The sequence below is a fragment of the Pieris napi genome, chromosome 18 (assembly GCF_905475465.1).
Source record: "Pieris napi chromosome 18, ilPieNapi1.2, whole genome shotgun sequence".
Lineage (NCBI taxonomy): Eukaryota > Metazoa > Arthropoda > Insecta > Lepidoptera > Pieridae > Pieris > Pieris napi.
The window spans coordinates 8774400-8799522 of NC_062251.1; the positions used below are offsets into that span (position 1 = coordinate 8774400).

The 25123-nt window shown below is 38.9% G+C and overlaps 1 pseudogene; it reads right to left on the reverse strand.

The window, feature by feature from the left end:
• Nucleotides 1-5238: 5238 nt before the first annotated feature.
• Nucleotides 5239-16681, reverse strand: LOC125058265 (annotated as a pseudogene).
• Between the last annotated feature and the right edge of the window lie 8442 nt (nt 16682-25123).

The following is a 25123-nucleotide window of genomic DNA, read 5'->3' on the forward strand; positions in this document are numbered from 1 at the left end:
GTTTAGTGACAGACGCGGCCCGCCGTTCAATATCAAAAGTGTATATTATGTATGATGTATTGTGGTGAGATCATTACCCGCTTATACTTCATTTTAATATTAAGATTATTAGTAAAAATTTGTCCTCTATACAAAGTAACTCTGTAAACAATAACGTACGTTGGGATCAAAGATCCGAGGAAGAAAAATTGTTATATCAAAGTGAATGTAACAAGAGGTTAAAATCAATAGATTTTCCAGAGATATTTACGGATTGCGCAGGTTGTTATTGTGATAGACCTAATCATCAAGGTGCAATTGATATATTATATAATAATATTGTTATTTCTCTTAGTGAGGCAGCCGTGACTAGTCGGAAATACCCTAATAAAAATAAAATTAATGATAGAAATCAAAATATTATAGGTTGGAACAAACATGTGAAGCCGGCGCACTCGGAAGCGAGGCTGAGGTTTAGGATTTGGATACTTCATGGGAAACCAGAATCAGGGAGGGTTTATAATGACATGTGTAAAAGCAGAAAAATATTTAAATCACGACTAAAATGGTGTCAAAACCATCAAGATTTAATAAAAATGGAAAAACTAGCCACTTGTCATGATAAAAAAGATTTCGTTTCGTTTTGGAAAGAAACAAAGAGGCTGACGCCGATGCCGGGACTCCCAGTCAGCGTCGGAGGGTTAAGTGACTCGAAAGAAATTGCTGATTTTTTCCGAGACAACTTCTATATATCATCCTCGCTGAGACCGTCGCGAAACGAACTCAGTGCTGTACCCATTGGTGATAGGGTTAATACTCAATTTAGCGCCAAACATGTAAGAAGCGTTATAAGTTCTATGTCAAGAGGAAAGTCCCCTGGTCATGATGGGTTAAGCATCGAGCATATACAGTACGCTGGTTCTCATATATATAGGTTATTAGCCATGCTATACTCGTTGTGTATAAGTCATTCATATCTACCCTATGATCTTATGCGAACATTAGTTATACCGGTTGTAAAAAACAAGACAGGAGATTGGGCGGATGGTTCAAACTACAGGCCTATATCGCTGGCGACTATTATGGCTAGGATGTTGGACGGTTTGCTTAATACTCAGTTAAATAAATATATACATTTGCACGATAACCAGTTTGGGTTTCGACCCAAGCTGTCTACAGATGGTGCTATACTGAGTCTTAAGCACACCGTTTCATACTATCTGCGTCGGAGGACGGCGGTGTATGCCTGTTTCCTTGATCTTTCCAAGGCATTTGATTTGGTTTGCTACGATCTACTTTGGAAGAATTTTTAACCAAACAACAAACACGAAATATTAACTTAAGACGTGCTAGTTACTTGGTGACCCGCCCTCCTAGAACTAACTATGGCAAAAGAAGTTTGGAGTATGAGGGTGGTACAATTTATAATAAGTTACCATCAGTTATAAAAGCGGAACAAAATTATGCCCGATTTAAAAAGCTTTTGTTATATCAGACTATGCCATCAATGCCACATCTAGTAAAAACTCAAATTCGTACATCCGTGTTTTGCTTGGTTGACTGATCAAGTTTATTATGTCTACCCACATTTTTGGTGCTGTTCTGTTTTGTTATTTTATATATGTACCTACATATGTGCGCTCTAATTTCTAATTTTTAATCTTAGTTTTAAATATGTGTTTCTCAGTAAGTGAATTTTGTATGCAATTCTTATGAGAAATAAAGTTATTCTTAAACCTAAAGAAGCTAGAGGATATAAGTGTTCCTCAAGAACTTCTTAACTTATTTAAGTTTTGGTATGGTAACCAAATCAATAATGTTAAATGGATGGGTGCCTTGTCTAAGCCCTATACGATGCAGTGTGGCGTAAGACAAGGTGGACTGAGCTCTCCATCTCTCTTTAATTTATATATAAACGCTTTGATTGAGACGCTTAGCAGCGAGCGTGTCGGCTGTCACGTGGACGGTGTGTGCGTTAACAATATCAGCTACGCAGACGATATGGTGCTGCTGAGTGCGTCGGTCTGCGGAGTTAGACGTCTCCTTAAGCTCTGTGAGGTATATGCGGCTAGTCATGGTTTGAAATATAATGTAAATAAAAGTGAAGTCATGGTCTTTGGGGCCGGTTGGAAGGGTGTGTCCAGTATACCCCCCATGTCGCTATATGGGGTCCCTTTAAAAATTGTAAAAACATTTAAATATCTTGGACACATATTGACACCCGACCTCAGGGACGATGCTGATATAGATAGGGAACGGAGAGTGTTGTGTGTCAGGGCGAACATGATCGCCCGCAGGTTTGCACGATGCTCAATTGATGTGAAAGTAACCTTGTTTAGAGCATTCTGCACATCATTCTATACGAGCGCCTTATGGTCGAAATATACTCGATTGTCATACAACGCTTTCCGTATCCAATATAATAATGCGTTCAGGGTGCTGTTGCGGCTGCCTCGATTCTGCAGCGCATCGGGGATGTTTGCTGAGGCGCGGGTGGATTGTTTTTACGCCACCATACGCAAGAGATGTGCATCCTTGGTGCGCAGGGTGAGAGCTAGCGGTAACGGTATCCTCCGCATTATCGCGGACCGAGTCGATTGCCCATACTTGAATCACTGTTCCTCTATTTCATGCGGAATTATTCCGGTATGAATTAATGTAAACATACTAACACTTAGATTTAAGGTATTAAGCTGTAATTTTACTAACATTGTTATGGAACCTTGTTTTCTGAATTAAACAATTAAATTAAAATTAATGGCACGGTAAATGTTGAAAAACAAAAAATGCACCTGCAGATCATCAGGATTACTTTGTAATTCTAAATGCCACAATAGCAATCCGTGTTGTAACAAGCGGAATATTTTTTTTTGGCACCTTATGTAGGTGAGATATTCATAGTTATAAGTTAGGTGTCTTTTCAAAATAATTTAAATAAGTTGGTGTTAGTTTGTACTTATTACTATCATATGATACCTTTATAATACTATGTACCTGTTTTGTCTAATAGTTCATTAAAGTAAATAATTAAGAATTACTCATTTTTTTATCCCTAAAACCAACATCTACCAGCTGACAGTGGTAAAACCTAGCATATACTGAATTCGAATGGTAAAAGCTCGAAAAAATCGTGGTATTTTCAGAAATACTTACATTTACCAACTCATGTCAATGCAACTCAATGTGAATGTGTGGCAGATAGTGGTACGAGTGCCCATTACAAGCGTGTGGCTACTCTGCTTTATGTCATAGAGAATATGGTGCGTGAAAAAATTATAATAAAACACCAAGTGCCAACAGAAAAATTGAAGTTTCATGTGCCACAAAAAGTTTCCACTGCATCTTCTTTGAAATCTTCAAAGCTACCAATGAAACGAAATGTAGAAAATACAATATTTTCCCCATGCTCTTTGCCAGTGGACAAAGAAGAAAATAACAAAAGATTTAGAAGTTTGATCCTAAATGACCCGTCAAAAATGATATTTAAACAGTTGTACGAGCCAGCAAATACCTATGCTGTGGAATGGGATCATGTTTATTGTATAGAAAAATGCTGAAAGCAACCTTTTAAATTTGGTTTAATATGCATCACACCTGAAAAGGTTGCCCAGACATGCGAACAATTTCAAAATAAAAAAATCCGGTATGATGACGGGATGGTACGGTTAACAGCTTCCAAATTCCACACGATGTGTCGTCTAAGAACAACAACTCAAGAAAATTTTGCGAAACAGCTGCTTAGTCAAAGGCCACTTTCGTCGAGAGCCACTCATGGTATAATAAATGAACCTGTTGCACTCCAGCAGTATATAGAGCAGACCGGACTGCAAATAATAAAGTTTGAAATTTACCAATGGCCCCAGTACACAATGGCCCATGCGGGCCCACTACAGGCCATCGCCATTGTGTACAGGGGGTAATGGTATATGATGGCGGACAATTGTCAATCGTGGCGCGCAATCGGGGAGTTGTCGGTTTTTTGGGCACACTTCAAAGGTATCGTGGCGTAGCGTGGCCTGTGGTGTTTACACAATCGGCCATTGTTTAGTTTGTCACCGGCCGCTGACCGGGATAGTACACTTTTGTGTTTCGTGCTAGAACTAGAATTTTCGATCGTCCAAAATGTCAATATCGTGGAGCAATGAAGAAACTTTCAAGTTTATTGATTTATATCAATCTGAGCCCGCACTTTGGGACCCAAATAATGCACTGCACAAGGATAAAAACAAGGTATGTTTATACTATTTTTATGTTGATAGAAATGATGTATACTATATATCTATAGTTATACTTTTATATTAATATTATAAAGAGGAAGGATTTAAATTGTTTGTTGGAATTGAATAGGCTCCGAAACTAATGTACCTACATTATCCCCGATGAAAATAGGCGATAAAAGAGCCTCGTCTGAAAATAATATGTAGTATTGTGGGTACGATGTTTTCAGGTGAATGATGCATGGAATCGCATTGCAGACTCCCTGCAAATTCCTGTTTCGGAACTTAAAAAAAAGAAAGAGACATTGATGTCAGCATTTCGGATGCATTTAAAAAAAAAACAAGATTCGATCCGATCTGGTATGGGAGAAGAAGAAATTTATAAGCCAATTTGGGTTTTTTATGATGCTATGGAGGCATGTTTGAAAGGAAAATATACATGCAAAAGTATTATATCGCCAGATGAACAAAGGGTAAATAAATAGTTTCCAATGTTTTTTATTAATTAGTAAGTACGTATTTACTCATTTTGATTTCCACAAATTATAAACTAATTAAATTATGCATTATAGGCCCTACCACTACATAGTCGACTTTGATGGATGTAATTCATAAAATTTGATCTTATTTGCGTAGCATTAATAGGAGCCCGACGAGTTACAGATTTTAATGGTAATAGATTTTCTTCATGGTTTACTCTCATACCTACATGGATTAATTCACCATTCCTATCATAGCTGTCAGTACTGCCTGGTGGAGTATAAATATTGCGAGATGAGTTGCTCTTTCTTAAAAAATTGTGTAGTAATAAACAGCTGTGGGTTATAATAGAAGTTTTAACGACATCTAATGGAATAGGTCTTTTAAATACTCTAAAAACTGACGATAATATCCCGAAAGTATTCTCTACGACCACACGAGAACGTGATAGTTGTTGATTGAACATTCTTTCTGGGGTACCTAAAAGATGATGTCCAAGAATGGGCTTCATAATATGAGTACTAAGAGCAAAAGCGCCATCACCCAGAAAAACATAAGGCATATTAGTATTACTTCCAGGAAGTGGGCAACTAGTTGGTAAATTAAGGGTCCCATCACATATTTTTTTTTCACAAATTGCTTTGATTTAAAACACCTCCATCACTAATTCTCCCTTGGGTTCCTATGACAGCAAACAAAAAACAGTAATCACTATCTACTAGGGCTAATAAAACGATGCTGAAACTTCCTTTGTAATTAACGTATTCAGATCCGGTATGAGCTGGTGCTAATATGGTAATATGCTTCCCATCTATCGCGCCAAGGCAATGGGGAAAACTGAATCCTTCCGGTTTGGTCAGCCATTCTTCAGGATTTGTGGGAATCTGAAAAAATAAAAAAATTTTTTAGGCAGTCATTGGAGAACAGACAGAAGAAGAAAGGGAAACTCGCTAAAAGCAACACAGAAACAAAGGACATGAATATAAACATACCTGTACAGAGGAGAGGTTCAGTTAAACCACCTGAGTTAGAAAAAGCAGATAAGTAAATGTCAAAGGCTTTTAATACTATTCTCAATAAAGACCAACAAAATAAAATAGAGGACGACTGTGATTTGTATGGGAGGCTTCTTGCTAACAAACTCAGAAAATATTCAGATAATGAGAGATAAGAAATAATGTACGATATTGATGGATTACTATTAAAACGGCGTCGCAATTGTAGTCCTCAGTACGTGTCTTCACCTTCTCAAATCATTATAAGTAAACGTCCGTCTTCTTCAGCCACCAACTATTCTTGTCCATCACCGTCGTCACCTTGGATCAATCGCCCCTCATCATTAACGTCTTCAAATCATTCTTATATAATTACTTCTCCTATACAAAGACCATCCCCTATTCCACCTGCGCAAACTCCATTCCCTCTTCCACCTACTGAACTCCCTAATGCCTCATACACACAAGAAGTATTTTATCAATCCCCCAACAGAATCCATACACCTGTCTCTACGATCCATATACCTGAGGGATCCATGCAAATAATTTCTGACGAATTGTATTCTCTTTGAAGCTTTGAATAACGATTGTAAAATAACCAATTAAAAAAATATAGTGGGGCAATAATTATTGATTAAAAAATTTAAAGTATATAATAATAATAATAATAATAATAATAAAGCCTTTATTTCGTTCCATACCATTTACATTACATGCTAATACAACTAAACTAAAAATTTTGTGTTATTGTGGTTAGTAATACAGTATATGTAATATTATTTAGTAATTTAATATTGAAATAAATGTTAGTATTATTAGTACCATATTTTATTTTCCTAGGTATGGATCCCTATCTTGGGTATAGGCCTCCTCTAGCCGCTTCCAGTCCTCTCTGTCCTGACCCCTGATCATCCATTCTTTTCCGGCAACATGGACAATGTCATCGACCCAGCGTTTCTGAGGTCTGCCAACTCTCCTTTTTCCCCTTGGACCTAGCCATTTAGTAGCTGTAAGTGTCCATCTATGATGATAGATCTTGAAAGATGTTTCAAGCGAGATATATGTCCTGCCCATTTCCATTTTAGCTTCAGTGCATGCTTTAAGGCATCTGTAACTCTAGTTCTTTCTCTTATTGTTTCGTGTCTGATTTTGTGTATCCTTTTTAATTTTAGCATACTGCGCTCCATTGCTCTCTGACATGACCTTACTTTACTTTTGGTTTTGTTATCAAATACCCATGTTTGGCATGCATATGTTAGGCATGGTAGTAGGCAAGTGTCCATTACAATCTTTTTGTATTCTGAACTGTAATTTCCTTTCAGAATCTCCTTATGTGACCAGTACCTGTTCCAGGTAATGTTTATTCTCCTGCAAATTTCCTTGTCATTGTTGGTGGTGTCAAACGATACCTGCTTCCCTAGATAGATATATGACTCTACATACTCTATTATTTTGTCATTTACTTTTATAGGTTTGTGCAGGCTATTTGACATGATTTTAGTTTTGTTGGGGTTCATACTCAGACCTACTTTTTTACTTTCTACATCCAGGATTTGCAGCATTTTTTCCAGCGCTGATGCAGTTTCACTAAAAACAGCTATGTCATCTGCGAATCTGAGATGTGTTAGGTGCTGATTTATTAACGGTATGCCCCTGCTTCCCCAATCAATATTTTGAAAGACACTTTCTAGGACTGCTATAAATAGTTTTGGGGACAGAGGATCACCCTGTCTTACGCCCCGTCTAATGGGAAACTCTGCACCTTTCGTTTCTAGTTTTATTCTACTTGTGCTTTTAGAATATAGGTCTTTAATGATTTGTATATATCTATCTTCCACTTTATTTTTTTCCAATGTCTGCCATATAGATGTGTGTGTTATGCTGTCAAACGCTTTGGAATAGTCCACAAAAGCTATATAGAGTGGTCTATTGAATTCCTTATATTTCTCTATAAGTTGTTCTAAAGCATGGATGTGGTCCACAGTTGAGAAACCTGAACGAAATCCTGCCTGCTCCATTGGTTGGTTGTTATCAATTGTTGTTGTTATTCGACTAAGTAGGACTGATGAGAATAGCTTATAGATGGTAGGTATCAAACTAATTGGTCTATAGTTACCAATATCCAACGGGTTTCCTTTTTTGTATAGTAACACAATGTCTGAGTGGCACCACTGTGTAGGGACATAGCCTTGTTCCAGCACTATGTTAAATAATTTTGTTATGATACTAGTTAGTATTGGTGCTCCGATTTTTATGGCCTCATTAGTTATATAGTCAGGTCCTGGACTTTTGTCAGGTTTTAGTTTGCAAATATATTTATGTACGTCTTGTTCATCAATGGCTTGTAGTATTTCCTCCGAATTCTTGGTGGTTGGGCCAACTGCTCTGTCATCCTGATGTTCGTAGAGGTTTCTATAGAATTCAGTAGCACACTCCATGATTCCTTTTCTAGTTTTCATTTCTCTGTGTCCATTTTCTAGTTTTGTTATCCAATTTTTGTGTGTGTTTAGCTCCTTAAGCCCCCTCTTCGTACTTCGATATTGCTTTAGGTTTTTTTCTAAAATATGTTTTCTGTGGTTTTTATAATCTTTTCTTATGGCTTTATTTGTTGCTTTGAATAAATTCTTAAGTTTGATCTTATCTTCCTTGTTTTTAATTTTTTGTTTGATTAAAATTGAGCGTTCATTTATTAGTTTTTGAGTAGATTTGCTAATTATTTTATTTGTTTTGTGGTCTTTATCTATTTTTAGGCTTTGTTTAATTATTAATTCTAGGGCGTCATAGTAAGTTTGACCATCATTATTATTATATATCTCTTTAAGGCGGGTATTAATATTATCACTTAGGTTCTTCAAATACTCTGATTTTTCATTGTCGGTTTCAGGACATTTTGGTAACATTACAAATTTCTTTCTTGATAAAGTTGGTGTTGTCAGTATTACAGAGGCTCTGACTAATCGATGGTCAGATGGAAAATCTATTTTATTTATAATTTCCATGTTTATTATGCACTTGGGGTGATTACTCATTATAAAATCTATTTCATTTTTTGTTTGTCCATTAGGCGAAATCCAGGTCCATCTACGACTAAGTTTTTTCTTAAAGTAAGTGTTCATTATACAGAGCTTATGTTCAAAGGCATATTGGATTAGTCTTTCACCTCTCTGGTTACGCTTGCCATAACCATAATTGCCTAGTATAAGTTTTTCTTTATGTTTGGGTTGACCAATCTTAGCATTGAAATCTCCTAAAATCAATACATTTTTGTCAGGTGTTTCATGGGCTTTTTCAAGTTCTTCATAGAATTTATTGATTTCAATTTCATCTGCTTCTTCGGTTGGTGCGTAGACTTGGATGAGTGATATGCAGTGTTCTCCAAATTTCATGCGCAGCAGGGCTACCCGTTCAGATATACCAGTGAACTCGATAATATTGGCTTTGTGTTTTCGACTGATAAGAAACCCAACTCCATATAATCCAGGTGTGTTTCCCATGTAACAGAGGATGTGTTCATGATGTTCTTCTATATTAGATCCCATTTTTCTGACTTCTGCTAATCCTAATACATCTATTTGAATATTTTTCAGTGAGTGCACAAGTTCTATCAATTTTTCTGTTGATGCTAAAGTTCTCACGTTGTAAGTTCCAATTTTTAACACTCTTGTTTGTTTTTTGTTTGTTGCTTTTGGTTTTGGTCTGATTCCCCATGGGGACCAGCCGGATTGGGGAATGTTTTACTTGTATTTTTATGTTCTTTGTTTATCCGGCTGTCGAGTTCCTATGTTTGTTTTGATGTGAGGGTAGGGGTGGTGAGAGAGTTACTTCTTCCTCGCATCATGTCAAAGGCGTTTGACCTGCTTGCTTTTGTTGTTGCTGTGGGTTGCAAATTGCTCTTTTGGGCGTATTTTGGTGGTGAAATTGACATAGAACGCTCGCGTTTGCGTTTCTCTTTTGTTTGTATGCTATCCCGTATGATGAGTTTGTCATATTTCAATACTGCATACTTTCCCTTCTGTCTTTCTTCTATCAACTGTTGTTGGAGTTCCCTTCTTTTAGTTAGTACATTTTTAGGATAGTCTTCATTTAAATAGATTCCGGGCAGCTTTTTCTTATTTCTCATGATTTGTTCTTTTTTCCAAGCATGTAAAAGAGAGATGATAACAGGTCTTGGTTTTTCGTTTTTTCCTAGGCGGTATATATTATTGATGTCGTTATGGCCGATATCTATATTTATTTTTGATCGAATCATTTCAGTGACTATTTCTATTAGATTTTGTTTTGAAATCTCTTCCTCTTTAAATCCAAAGGCTATAATATTATTTTTACGGTTCTCGCGCTCTAAATTATCAATTTTCTCGCGTAGGTTCTTGTTTTCGGATTTCAAGTCTGTTATTGCTTTTACTAAAGGGTTTAGTTTCTCCTCCATTTTTTGCATAATTAAATTCGATTGTTTTTGCATTTCTATCTTCATGTCATCAAAAAGTGCTATAAGATTATGATCCATTCTTTACGATCACGAATCGGAACTTACACTTTAACTAATATTGATTGTCAAAGTATTATGTCGGCTCAAATAACCTTCAAAGTTTCACGAGTTTAACACAAGATCTTAATGTTTAATGCGTCACTTCACACAATGTTTTATATTTAAAAGAAATGCCACTATTACTTTTAACCTGTTTTGTGATAGTACACTACGTTTTTCCTAGTTTTTCTGTATTTTTGTTGAGTTTTCGTCTGGAGCGACTACTATTACGTGTGCGTGTTTTGACAGCCGGAAATACTTTTTGTAAAGTAAAGTAAAGTATATACAAATGTTTTATTAACTCACCTCCTCTCCCCCCTTGGATGTCTGGCTGACTAGACGTGTTTTACGGCTACACCTTATAAAATTATTTTAAAAATATTTTTAAATTTAATATATTCAAAAATAAGTGATTCGAGTACTAGGCGCACATAACTCCCGAGGATACTCAAGACAAGCTTCGTGCACTGCGAGGTGACTGACGGCTCTCCCACCAAGCTCGGAGGCCACTCAAGTAACGCAGCATAAGAGTGAGTGAGATAATTATATTTGGCGCATCTCGTCGTTACGCATCCCGCAATTCGAGTGGCTAATTAGCAGTAAGGGCGCTTTTAGTGTCACGCGGATTTGCTCACGCACGCGGGATTGGACCGCATGCGTAGCATCCGCAAAGAACAATTTCATATAGGTATCTATTGTAAAGCGTGATAAACGCACGCGGGACGCGGGGCGCTGTGCGGGGCGTCACCCCGGTGCGGGGTATCCGCATGCGTAAGCGCTGCCTACAACTTCAGTGCCCATTTTAGAGTCGAGCGGGGCGCACGCGCCGTATTGTACTACCGAAATGAAAATCGATACAGAACGAGTAATCATTGAAGTTCATCTGCGGCCCGTTTTGTGGGATAAACGCAATGAATTATACAAAAAATTTTACACAACAGTTCATCAAAAGAACGAATGGACATTCGAAAGTAATTTTTAAATTTACGTTCATTATTTTGTAGTTTTCCAAAGCGTGTAACAAACGCCCCAGCAAGAAGCCTATTTTCAAGAAAGGGATCAACATGTACTCTTGTCTTCTTGTTTCGTCGTTTGTAAAGTATGTAAGCGACACATATTCTTCTGACATTGATCATTTTTGAACACGTCTATACCGTTACGCAGCCCGTAGAAAACTGAAACTCATGCTGCGTATGATCCGCAGCGTGAAATTTTACGCATGCGGTCCAATCCCGCGTGCGTGAGCAAATCCGCGTGACACTAAAAGCGCCCTAACGCCCACCTGCGTACGAGCAAGTTAAAGGAGGCGTGGCTAGTACTGGGCCCAATAGTGATTTATTAATTATACCATAAGATTAATAGTAAATCGCACATCACTTTAAGTGTTGTCGCCTTTATATTTTTGCACTGACACGGATAGCTTCTTCTGTTTGCGATCACAAAATGATTAGAAGTCCATGTAAACAAGATGTACAGTATGGCTCCGCTCCAAACTTAAACTTAAGTGATACTAGCACTATTGATGACAACATTACTCAACGTTCGAAGCGAAGGCGGTGCGAATGTGGTGGAGTTTCGGAAGAGTCAAAAATCGATAAATTCTTAAACACGATTAATATGTGGCGACAGGAAACTGATGAGAAATTGTCAGAAATAAAAACGTACGTGCAGGATGTTGTGCGACAAAACACAGAAATTCTGGCTTCGCAGAGTGAAACAGAAATTCTGGCTTCGCAGAGTGAAACAGAAAAATCTATAGAATTTTTGTCGCAAAAGTATGATGACTTGCTGTTACAATTGAGTTCACATCAAAAACAAACACAATCTTTCCTTGAGCGTGTATCTAAGGTTGAAGACACAACAGAGGATATGGACCGTCGTTCTAGGCTGAGCTCCCTGGAAATTCGTAACATCCGGCTGGCAAACAGAACTCTGTCTCAGGATGAGCAGATATCTGTTGTCACTCGGCTTTTCAAGGAGATATCGGTGGAAGTCTCGTTGTCTGAGATATTTGATATCCGCCGTGTCCCGTCAAAGTCTGATAGTATCACTCTGGTATGCACCCTGAATTCAGTTATTACGAGGGGAAGAATTCTGAAGGCTTTCAAAGAACATAACAGAGGCAGTAACAAACTCAACTCCACCATCGTCGGTGGTCCGCAACATCCGATTTACATCGCCGAGCATCTGACGGCACAGGCACGCCGCCTATACTATCTAGCTCGAGAATACGCCAAGACGGAAAAATATAAGTATTGCTGGACTTCCGGAGGCCGAGTGCTGCTGAGGCAGGCAGACCACACCAAACTCATTGTTGTTACTAATGAAAGTCAGTTGGTTGGTCCCCAGCCAAAAAACTAGATCCTTGCGACGTATTTCCGTCTTTGTTTATGATTAGATTTAGTTTTTTAATTACTATGATATTAGTACTAGGTAAAATCATTGTTTGTAACTGTGCTAAAAAGTAGTGCCGACGCGCCTTTACATATGTATTATATTATATTTTATATTTCCTCATATAATATACCTATATAATTTAGCATTTCTGATAGTATTTGGTTCCTTAGGCTCAATTTTCAAATATTATTCTAGAGTTGTTACTCACGTAATTAATTTCATACCTCTTTATTCACACACAAATATTGTAGACACTTTTCTCTTATACATAATCTATGACTATCTCACTGATATATACTATTTAAATTGTACTCTAATTCCAATGCGTGCATATATCCTTAAGTTTAGTAAACCTGTGCTTGCACTCATTGACCTTACACTGCTATTCCCATTTAATAACTGTATTGTGCTAGCAAATTGGTTACTTTTAGTTACTCAAGGCTTCAAAATTCGATCGTAATAATAGACAATTATTAAACAACATCGATAATCTATCGGTTGCTTCAAGCCATTGCTGTGATCCACATGAAGTCCGAAACTATTTACCTAAACATAATAAAGTCCTAAATATTATAACGCAAAATATTCGGAGCTTATCGGCAAATTTCGCGAACTTTGAAATTTTACTTACAAATTTTCATACTATCCCGGATATTATCATTCTCACTGAATGTTTTCTAGAAAGCAACCCGGTAATACCAACCATAAAAGGTTTCTCCAGCATCTCTTCCTGTAACCCAGTTAATAAAAATGACGGAGTCCTGGTTTACTATAAAAATTGTATTACAGGCATCTCAATTGAAGAACCCTCTGTAGCAGAAGCCAGCGTTCTCTTAATTAAACTTAATATTGATACTGCAATTTTAGGTATTTATCGACCAAGTGCTTTCAAAAATAAAACGAACTTTATTAACTCTCTAAATACCTTGCTAGAATCTCTTAAAAGTTTCAAAAATATAATAATCTTAGGTGACATAAATATTGATATTACTCCAGAGAATCTTAACCAAGAAGCTGAAGATTATCTCAACATGTTGGTTTTCCATGGGCTTCTCCCAACTCATACCTTCCCTACTCGTTTTCCTTCTTCTACGTGTCTTGATCACGGTATTCTTAAATCACCTCTTACTGCTCTTACTCTTGTCATCAATTCTTCAATCACTGATCATAGTTCAGTAGTAATGTCCTTAGATATAAAGAAACGCTACTCTGCTCCTACTCGATCTATCAAAAAAGTGGATCATGATAGCCTCTCACAGTCTCTCCTGAATACAGATTTTTCATCTGTTCTCAATTACACTGACTGTGAAGAAGCAACCAACAATTTGATAGAAATTCTTCAATCAGTTATCTCTATGCACACCTCCGTAATGACTCGCTCTCACCGCACTAAAATCATCAAGCCATGGATGACCCCAGGCTTACTTAAATGTATACGTAATAGAGATAGAATGCATTATAAAACAAAAAAAGCAACCTGAAAATGATATTCTGCGTAAAACATACTACAGATACCGGAACTTCTGTAATAGTCTACTGAAGAAATTAAAAAAGAATTATGAAAAAGGTCTACTACTAAATGCAGGAACTAACACCAAAAAACTTTGGACAGCTATAAAAGACGTTAGTAATCTTAATAAAAAACATGATAGACCAAGTGACCTCCTAAAATGTAGAGCGAATCCAAAAGACTCAACAAACCATGTTAACTCTCACTTTGTGGGTATCGGAAAATCGCTTGCCTTAAATATACAATCCAATCATCAACACGACTCTCCACCTCCATTACGACCAAATCCTCCTTTTCCTCTCCAATCATTAGTCATGCTCGACACTTCTATTGAAGAAGTCGAAATCACTATAAATTCCTTGAAAGAAAGCTGTGCTGCAGGTTGGGACAACATCACGTCTGCCATACTTAAACGCAACCTTAAAATATTAGCTACACCAATCGCCCATGTATGTAACTTAAGTATGCGTACGGGAATCTTCCCATCCGCTTTTAAAAAGGCAATAGTGCATCCCATTTTCAAATCCGGCAACCGTGGCAGTGTCGACAACTATCGCCCCATCTCTATTCTGTCAGCACTGTCCAAGATCCTTGAACGCCTAATAAACAAACGTCTCGTTAGTTATCTGGAAGATAAACAATTACTTTCTCCGAACCAATTCGGTTTCAGAGCTAAAAGATCTTCATCGGATGCCATCCATGAATTAACCGATCACATAGTTAGGAACTTGGACAGCCATAGGAAGTGTCTGGGCATATTCTTAGACCTCGCGAAGGCATTCGACACTGTCTCGGCCCAAATCCTTCTACAGAAACTGGAAGCGCTTGGAGTGAGAGGAGTTCAACTTTCCTTATTTAAAAGTTACCTCAGCGGTCGGAGTCAATGTGTAGTGGTAGATGGCCATGTCAGCTCTTACCTTCCAGTGGAATTCGGAGTCCCCCAGGGCAGCATTCTTGGTCCTACGCTGTTCCTAGTGTACATGAATGATCTGTGTTCCCTGAAAATACCTAATTGCAAATTGGTCTCTTACGCCGACGATACTGCTCTTGTTTTCTCTGCAAAAAGCTGGAGGGAAGCTTTCTCTTATGCACAGACCGGATTTGATATCGTTTCGTGTTGGCTGCGCCAAAATTTATTAACTCTTAATATAGAGAAAACTTGCTATCTTACCTTCTCCATATATACTCCTCCCATAGCCTTAATCCCGTATTCCTTAACTGCCCATACACATTCTTCTGTTCCTTCTGTTCCATGCTCTTGCGCTACATTGAAGAGAGGTTGTACGGTTAAGTATCTTGGCATCACACTAGATAGTCGACTCACGTTTCAGGCCCATCTTATGAATATGTGTGGTAGAGTCCGCAAACTCATGTTTATCTTTAAGAAAATTCGTCATGTTGCCGAGCCTCATATAGTCAGAATGATGTATTTAGCATTATGTCAATCTGTTTTATTATATGCTATCACCACTTGGGGTGGTGCAGCCAAAACCCATCTGCTGTCCCTGGAACGTGCCCAGAGGGCTCTTCTAAAAGTTTGCTTATTCAAACCCATTCTTTTCCCTACTTTCACCCTCTATCAGGAAGCTCAGATACTTACAGTACGTCAACTGTTCATCCTAAACACAGCCCTCAAACAGCATCACGAACATAAACCTAGTCCTTTTTCCTCTCGATCTGCTCGCCGCCCACCCCCTGTTCACCTTCCTTCTCTCTACACTGCCTTTTCCCACCGCTTCTACTGTTACCTCGGCCCTTTTATTTACAACAAACTAAATCGCAAGCTGAATATTCACTTACTCTTATCCTTCAGTTGTAAAAAGAAGGTCACTGCCTACATACAAGGTCTCAACTATGATGAGACTGAAAACTTAATCCAACCAATGGTCTAACTTACAATTTATAGCTTATTTTTGATTTACTATTTATTTTTATACTTATTTATGTACTGTTATCTATTTATCTAAGTACTAATATATATATATTTATCTAAGTACTAATATATATATATATATATATAATAATATATATAATAATTAGCACGGATGTTATATCGGCGCGATTGCACACCTACATATTTTAATTAGGTACCTCTTTTCTCCATGTTACATCTGTAAAATGTCCTTATTAATAATTTACTCTTGTTACTGGTTACTTTTTACACCATGTGGGGAGAGGCTGGTGGTCTGAGATACAAGCCCTGCTTAGTTCAGTCACCAGTCTCTCACAATCTTATAATGTTTCCTTGCGACAATATATCTGTTTCTTAATATTTAGTTAATATCAATGTAAGATTGTGGAGAAAAATAAAGATTTTTTATTTTATTATTTATTATTTACCTTAATCATGTCCTTTAGCACTTGGTTCAGAGCCAAACATACTTCAGGAATAATTCTAGATATGAGTGTACTTGATATTTTAAAATGGTAGTGCAGGCTCCTATAACTGTCTCCAGTCGCAAGAAATCGCAATGTCAATGCCAATCTTATTTTTGGAGATTTCTCGCCAATATGTATGCTTTTTTGCAATAATTGGCGATATTTTTTGCAATATATATTCGAAATCACTAGATGACATACGAACAAAGTTATCGAATTCCCCTGATGGTTCTGCAACAAGGTCGCTTAACAGATTGTCCATGAATTGCCGAGGCCTCACGATGCGCCCACACATCGCTGCAGCCACAGGCCGCGCAAAGGCGGTCGCCGCCAGACTGCGTCCTGTGCTGCAGTCATCCCTGCCGGTAAGGCGCAAACTAGCGCTTTATAAAATTTATATGAGACCACATCTCACGCACGCGGCGCCCGCGTGGTAAGCTCTCGCGGCCGAGACGCATCGGCGTCGGCTGCGCGCCGTGCAGAGCACCACCCTGCGACGCATCGTCGACGCGCCGCGCTATGTGAGAAACTCCACAATACAAAGAGACCTGAAACAACAAAGCCTAGATGATTTCATCGGCGAGCTGGTGAGGCGCATGTTCGAGCGTGCGGACGCCTCAGGGTTCCAGCACCTCCAGCGCCTCGCCCCGCACCACACGAGACCGCCAGACCACCGACGAGTCTTCCGTCGTTATCGTTACGTACGTTGTACGTACGTTATCGTTGGGTTCCCACGATAACCCAACGATTCTCAAACATCTAAGACTAAAGGGCTGGACCCCTCCCGTTGGCGACTCGGAGCGCGCAGAGAATTCGTCCGCAGGTCTGCCTCGCTGGGCTTCCCTAGGGTTACCGAGGGTCTCACCCGGTGTGGTATGACCGCGCCCGCGCGCGCCCGTTGCCTCCACGGGGGGGCGCCACCAGCCCCACCGATACAAACATCTAAAGCGCTGCGAGAGCGAAGACGCTCCGCAGCGCAAACGAAGCTCAGGGCCGCTCCAGGCCCGCCATCAAGACCGCCCCGCCGTTGAGCAGGGCGCGAACATGATACCCCCCGCAAGCCCATGGGCGTAACGGGGCACCCAGCGCCACCCTCGGGTGTTTGCGCGGAAGAAGGCTAAACGGCCGTGCTCACTTCTTCTTCGCTCGCACTAGATAATATAGACGTCACTTACAGTTATTGTTGTTAAATTTGTGGTTATGTGTTCTTTATAATTAATAGTAGTTGTGTGGTAAATTTCGATAATCTAATTTGTTTTTTTTAGTAATTTTATTAGTTAATTTCTTACTATATTGTAAGCTGACAGGCGCAAGGGTGACATTTGGCCATAGACGTGTTTAGCTTCGTGTTACTAGCCGCCATTTTGATGTGCACACAGCGAGCCGTTGTACATATCTCTTTCCCTCGGGACCTTGCCGTGAACGGACGGGTGCATCACTCCACATAGCGTATCGTATTTCATTGTTATTTATATTTAAAGATAAATATTAGACCTTATAAGTGTATTTAAAATTGATAAATGTTTCTTTTTTTTTAATCTAATTGTTTGTTTATTATATCAGAAGTGGGATCTGTTACCTCTTTCAGCCCGCAACTGTTTTTCTTCTCTTTTTATTACTATTAGTGATTACTGTTAATGTCTAGTATTTAACTTTGTGTATTGCATTGTCGTATGTTTTAGTGAAAATTTAAAACAAAAATGGGTAAACGTAGGCGGTCACGTAGTCAATCGATTACGAGTGTTGATAGTGATTATAAACGTCGTCGTCGTGGTTCAACACGCAGATCGGAATTGCGCGAGTCATTGCACGTAATAATGACGCGATTAGGTGCGTTAGAGAATAGGTCTACTATAACGACGGAGTACAATGCAGAAACGCCTGTCCAGTCCACGCCTGGATCTACTGAAAAAATCGTAGAAGCAATTCAATCCTTAAAGTGGGGTAGTTCACGTGATTATTATGTTTCGAATTTCGACCCTAATGTGCACGATGTCGATTGTTGGTTCGCGGAGGTAGATAGGGCACAGGTTCTTAATAAGTGGAGCGATTCCGAGTGTTTATCGCGTATTGGATTTTGCCTAAAGGGTGATGCCAAATCATGGTTGGACGATTGGGTCACGTCTGATAGAACATGGAGTAATTTTAAAAACGATTTTAAGTCCCTTTGTGTCCAAAAGATTGATGTGGCAAATATTTTATATGAGGTGATGAGCACGAATTCCGATGGTTATGCTACGTACGCCGAATATGCGCGTCGTTCTTTATTGCGTTTAAGGGTAGTTCAAGGTTTGAGTGACGAACTTATTAGTGCTATAGTTATACGTGGTATTACTGATCCTCATATTAAAGCCTCTGCTACAAATCATAATTTGAAGCCTTCTGAGTTAGTTAATTACGTAGCTACTTTCATTAAGCCCGTTCCGAGTAAATCAGAAAAGCGTTGGACTTCCGATAAGGATAGATGTTACGACAAGTCTCTTACTTTGAAACGGCATGTTCCGAGTGTTCCGCTTAAATGTTTTTCGTGTGGTCGAACGGGTCACAAACAAATAAATTGTCGTTCAAAACAAAAACAATCGGTAAGCGCGAAGCAAAATCATACTAGCGCGTCCGTAATACCTTCCACCAGTGCGAAGGCAATTAATAGCGATGTTAACCTGGAATCGAAAACTATTTGTGTGTATTGTAAAAAAATAGGTCATCATATTAAGGATTGTTTTGCTAAACAGCGTTCAGATCAAAGGAAGGCGGACGTAAATTTTTGCTTTCCGCCTAAAAGTCGTAATTCTAAAGACGTAATGGTCGGCGTAGTTCAGGGGATACCCATTGACGTTCTAATTGATAGTGGCGCTTTAGACGTTTCTCTTATCTCTCAAGCAGTAGTTAACTACTTGTCGTGTTCTTCAAAACCCACTTATCGTGAATTAAAAGGTGTTGGTCACTCTATCACTCGTGTATTCTCTTACGTAACTCTCACTATCGAATTTGAAGAAATTAGTCTTGAAGTGGATCTTTTAGTAGTGCCTAGTGATAGTATGAACGCACCAATCATAATCGGTACAGATGTTTTGAATCGCGAAGGAGTGGTATATGTCCGCTCAGGGGGATGCCAACGATTAACTTATAGTCCGGTCTCTGCGAAAGTTTCGGCGGTAGAAACGGATGAGCATGCTATTAGGACGTCGATAGTCGGTAGTGATTACGAAAAATTAGTTGAAATTTTGAATGAGTTTACCAAGTTTATGATTACTGGCACCGCTACATCGACTGTGACTACTGGTAGCATGCACATTCGTTTAAACAGTGATGCACCCATATACTATAGGCCGTATAGATTGTCGTTTAATGAAAAGCTAAAAGTTCGAGAAATCATTGCGGATCTTTTATCTAAAGGCATAATACGTGAGTCGGAGTCAGCATACGCGAGTCCTATACTCTTAATAAAGAAGAAAGACGGTACTGACCGCATGTGTGTAGACTTTAGGGCACTGAATAGAATCACAATAAAAGATAGGTACCCTTTGCCACTAATTGAGGATCATATTGACCGCTTAGGAAAGGGCAGATATTTCACAACCCTAGATATGGCTTCTGGTTTTTATCAGATCTGCCTGAATGAAGCTTCCATTCCCCTTACGGGTTTCGTAACACCTGAAGGGCATTACGAATATTTAAAGATGCCTTTTGGACTGACAAATGCGCCTGTAGTTTTTCAGCGTATCATTAGCGATACGCTGCGATCTTTTATAAATAATGGTACGGTAGTAGTGTACATTGATGACGTTTTATTGATAAGCGAAAGCGTTGATGCCGGTTTACACATCTTACGTCATGTTCTACAGACTTTAACGGATGCTGGGTTCTCGTTAAATATGAAAAAATGTTCGTTTTTAAACACCGAAGTAGAGTACTTAGGACGCACAATCACTAACGGTGAGGTTCGTCCATCTAAATCTAAAATAGCGGCATTAATAAATTCTCCGGAACCTAAAAATGTTCGTCAGGTTAGGCAGTTCTTAGGATTGGCAGGCTATTTTAGAAAGTACGTTGAAAATTATGCTTTTAAAACCACGTGTATTTCGCGATTAACTAAAAAAGATGTCGAATTCAAATGGGGCGAGGAACAGAAACGAGCTCGTGCTGATATCATTAAGTGCTTAACCAGCGAGCCGGTTCTTGCCATATTCAATCCTACTTTGTTGACCGAGGTCCATACAGACGCTAGTAGCCAGGGTTACGGTGCAGTCCTATTACAAATTCATAGAGACGGTAGTAAAAGTGTGGTTGCCTACTACAGCCAAGTAACGACTGGGCCGGAGGTACGGTACCACTCTTATGAATTGGAAACATTAGCTGTGGTAAGAGCGTTGCGTCACTTTCGCCACTATCTTATTGGTATAGAGTTCAAAGTTGTTTCTGATTGCAATGCCCTAAAAGCTACACAAAATAAGAAGGACCTGTTACCCCGGGTAGCGAGGTGGTGGGTATATCTACAAGATTTTACGTTCACCATTGTTTACCGTAAAGGTGTTTTGATGCCCCATGCAGATTACCTCAGCCGCAATCCTATCCGTATTGTGAATAGCATTGATAAGCCGCGTAATTGGGCACAGATTGCGCAATCAGGTGATGAAGAAACGCGAAAGTTAATTGATCAATTGGATGATGGCCAATTAGATGCGAGCCGATATTTTAAAAACAATGATATTCTTTACTATCGTTACTCACCGGTAGGGGAACAATCACGCTTACTTTGTTATATACCAAAAGGGCATCGGCTTAGTTTACTGAGAATTTTTCATGATGAAAATTGCCATATAGGGGTATATAAAACGACAGAACTAATATTAAAACATTTCTGGTTTCCTAATATGCAACAGTTCGTTAAAAAATATGTAGGACATTGTTTAACCTGTATGGCCAATAAAAGAGTTCCGCGAGCTCCGTTACAGCCTATCACTTCGTGGACTAAACCAGATGTTGCTTTTCATACCCTTCATATGGATGTGTTAGGCCCATTGCAAGAGTCGAACGGTTATAAGCACGTCATGGTGGTGGTTGATGCCTTCTCCAAATACTGTCTTTTGTATCCCATGCGTAAACAAGACCTTGAAGAGTTAAAGCAAGTATTTAAAAATGTTGTGTCTTTATTTGGTACCCCGTCTCTCTTGGTTACTGACAGAGGTCGTATGTTCGAATCCGCTCATTTTGTCAAATGGATTAACGAATTAGGGTGCTCAATACATCATATTACACCCGAAATGCACCACGCCAATGGCCAGGTTGAAAGATATATCCGTACCTTACTTAACATGTTGCGGATAGAGGTAAATCACAAGAAAAGCGAGTGGTCTGAGGAGTTATGGCGCCTGCAACTTGTGCTCAATATCACTCGACAGAAGACTACTCAAGCATCTCCGTTGAACCTCTTAGTAGGTACCGAGGGCACTACTCCTGCAATACAAGCTTTGGTTCGCGATGTCACTGTAGACTGTTCGAGTTCTGATAGACAGTCCCTGCGAGAGCTTGACAGACAAAGGACAGCCGAACGTCTTAAACAAAATCAGAGGCGACAAGATGAGTATGTTAATAAAAGACGGCATCCCACCCGTGTTTTTCAAGTGAACGACCTCGTATTTGTTATCAAATACTCTCAATCCAAAGGTAAATTGGATCCGGGTATGCGTGGTCCCTATAAGATAACGAGAGTCTTAGAAAATGGCCGTTATGAGTTGAAACTACTTACTGGAGCTTATGGCAAAGCTAGTTATGCTGCAGCTCAGTTCATAGTACCTTGGAAAGGTGAATGGACGCCTGAAGAATGTGCAGCCTTTTTCTTGAGTAAGTACTTGGGTACTAGAACTTGTTTGCTAAATGTAAGACTACTCCTGTAATGACACCTGTGGTTACACTGTATGTACTGAGATCAATGGACAGGGTAATCAGCCCCAAACTCACGGTCTTGTCGAGATGCTAAAAGATCAATGGACAGGGTATCCAGCCCCAAACTCGTGGTCTTCCTGTAGAAATGGTAAAAAGATCAATGGACAGGGTATCCAGCCCCAAACTCGTGGTCTTCCTGTAGAAATGGTAAAAAGATCAATGGACAGGGTATCCAGCCCCAAACTCGTGGTCTTCCTGTAGAAATGGTAAAAAGATCAATGGACAGGGTAACCAGCCCCAAACTCATAATCTTCTTGAGAATTAAGTAGACTTTTATACCTTATGTCTACTCCTATGGTGATACTAAACTTGTAATTGTGTAGTACTTTACACACCTACTAGTGATAGTTTGTTTGTAATCTTGTAAGGGTTATAAATAATCTTTCACTCTTTTCCTTGGGGGTCCGATACTTTAATGTTGCTTTTATCTTTCGTTACTTTGATCGTTTGTATTAAAAAAAAGTAAATATTTTCAGCCCTTGACGACGCAATACCTTCCCAGGACTGTGATGTTACACAACCTACTCAAAGAAATGACGGTATAGACGCTGGGACATCAGAGCCTGACGAGGACGTCAGGGTGTCAGGAGAGGCCGTGTAAGCTGACAGGCGCAAGGGTGACATTTGGCCATAGACGTGTTTAGCTTCGTGTTACTAGCCGCCATTTTGATGTGCACACAGCGAGCCGTTGTACATATCTCTTTCCCTCGGGACCTTGCCGTGAACGGACGGGTGCATCACTCCACATAGCGTATCGTATTTCATTGTTATTTATATTTAAAGATAAATATTAGACCTTATAAGTGTATTTAAAATTGATAAATGTTTCTTTTTTTTTAATCTAATTGTTTGTTTATTATAATATATTAATAAGAATTAGGGGGGTAATTGATTTTGCGTACCGAAATCTGACGCCATTTTGCAGTGACTTGTTATTACTCGTTGCGTTGTGACGCGTTCCTGCACGTTTGTCAACATAATGGCCGCCATAGACAAACTGGCTGGATCAAACCGTTTTATCAAATTGGCATGAGTGTCTGTGGCAAAATTTGATCTAATTTAATGAGTTATCAAATTGTTTGAAGAAATATGAATTTTCGTTTTTTTATTTGATCAGTCGGTTTGATCAAACTGTTTGATGAAAAATTTGAGCGTGTGTGTTGCGAGCGCTCAGTTGTTGCTGCTGAAGTGTTACCTAGCGGACGTGTTGCAGCTTGCAGTGGATAATGACGAACCGCGATGTATTAGAAGAATTCATACAAATATATTTAAATGAAACCTGTTTACGGAACGTCAAAAATAAAGATTACCATAATAGAGATAAGCGGAATGCTGCTTATTGTAAACTAATAGAAAAACTTAAAGAAATAGAACCGAATGCAGACCGTGACCTGGTGACCAAAAAATTAACAGCTTTCGGACAGCCTTCAAAAAGGAGGAACATAAAGTTGCGGAGTCTTTGAAGTCCCCGACTTCAAAGACTCCGCAACCGCAGGCGTTGATGAAATATATAAGCCAAAGTTATGGTACTATGATCAGCTATCTTTTCTTAAAGATCAGTGCATTTCAAGAAGTTCACGTTCGAGCATGTCTGATCATGTTGAATATGAGGTAAGTACCTAAATAAAACAAATTTTATTTTCATGTTCATATTTTATTAAGTTTCATCATAATAACAAGTCGATCATATTTATTTAATTAACTTATTTTTTGTTTATGACACAAAATCATTCTGAATTGTAAATCTTTCTTTCATGTGAATATACCTAAGTCAATTTGTCGGAATGGTTACATCATGTCGCATCTTAAAGGAAATGCATCATCAGCCACGAATACGTATGGGAGTCTTCTGGAACTGTGTTCCACGCTTTCCGCGAGGGGAATTTTTAAATTATTATTTTATAATTTTTCATAAAATTCTGTATTTTGAAGAACACCTCCATCCGAAACCCTGCCATTGGTACCAAAATCACACAGCAAGAATTGATAATTCGCATCCACTATTGCCATAAGAACCATGCTATGTTTTCCTTTGTAATTAAAATAATATGATCCACTATTTTCTGGAGGCGTAATATCTACGTGCTATATTTCGAAATTTCTTCCACATCGATTGAATTGTTTCATCATCTACGGAATGAATATGGTATACTCTCTCTAGGAACCGTCAGGCCAAATCAACTTCGAGGGGCAGAAAAGAAATTACCATCTGACAAAGAATTAAAGAAAAGAGGAAGAGGAGCTTATGCACAAGTTGTGTCAAAGGACCACAATATCGCTGTTGTGAAGTGGTTTGACAATAAATTTGTCTTGGCTGTAAGTTCTTACATTGGCGCACACCCAGTACAGAACATAATGAGAGATACAAGAAAGAAGAAAAGACAATACATTACAATGTAAACATGGGTGGCGTCGATTTGGCCGACATGTTAGTTGCCTTATACCGCACGGACTTGAAAGGCCGTCGTTGGTATCTACCACTGTTTTCACAGATCTTGGACGTCTGCGTAAATAATGCCTGGTTGCTTTACCGTCGCGAGAACACTGAAAAAGTTTCGCGTAGCACTATTCAGGCAACTTCCTTGCTTTGAGAGGACTTCTTCTGAAGTACAAAAAGTAGTGTAACTTCATGAGATAAAATAGTGTTAATGTAATTCCGCGCAGAAAAATTGTAAAACAATTAGTAATTCTTAAA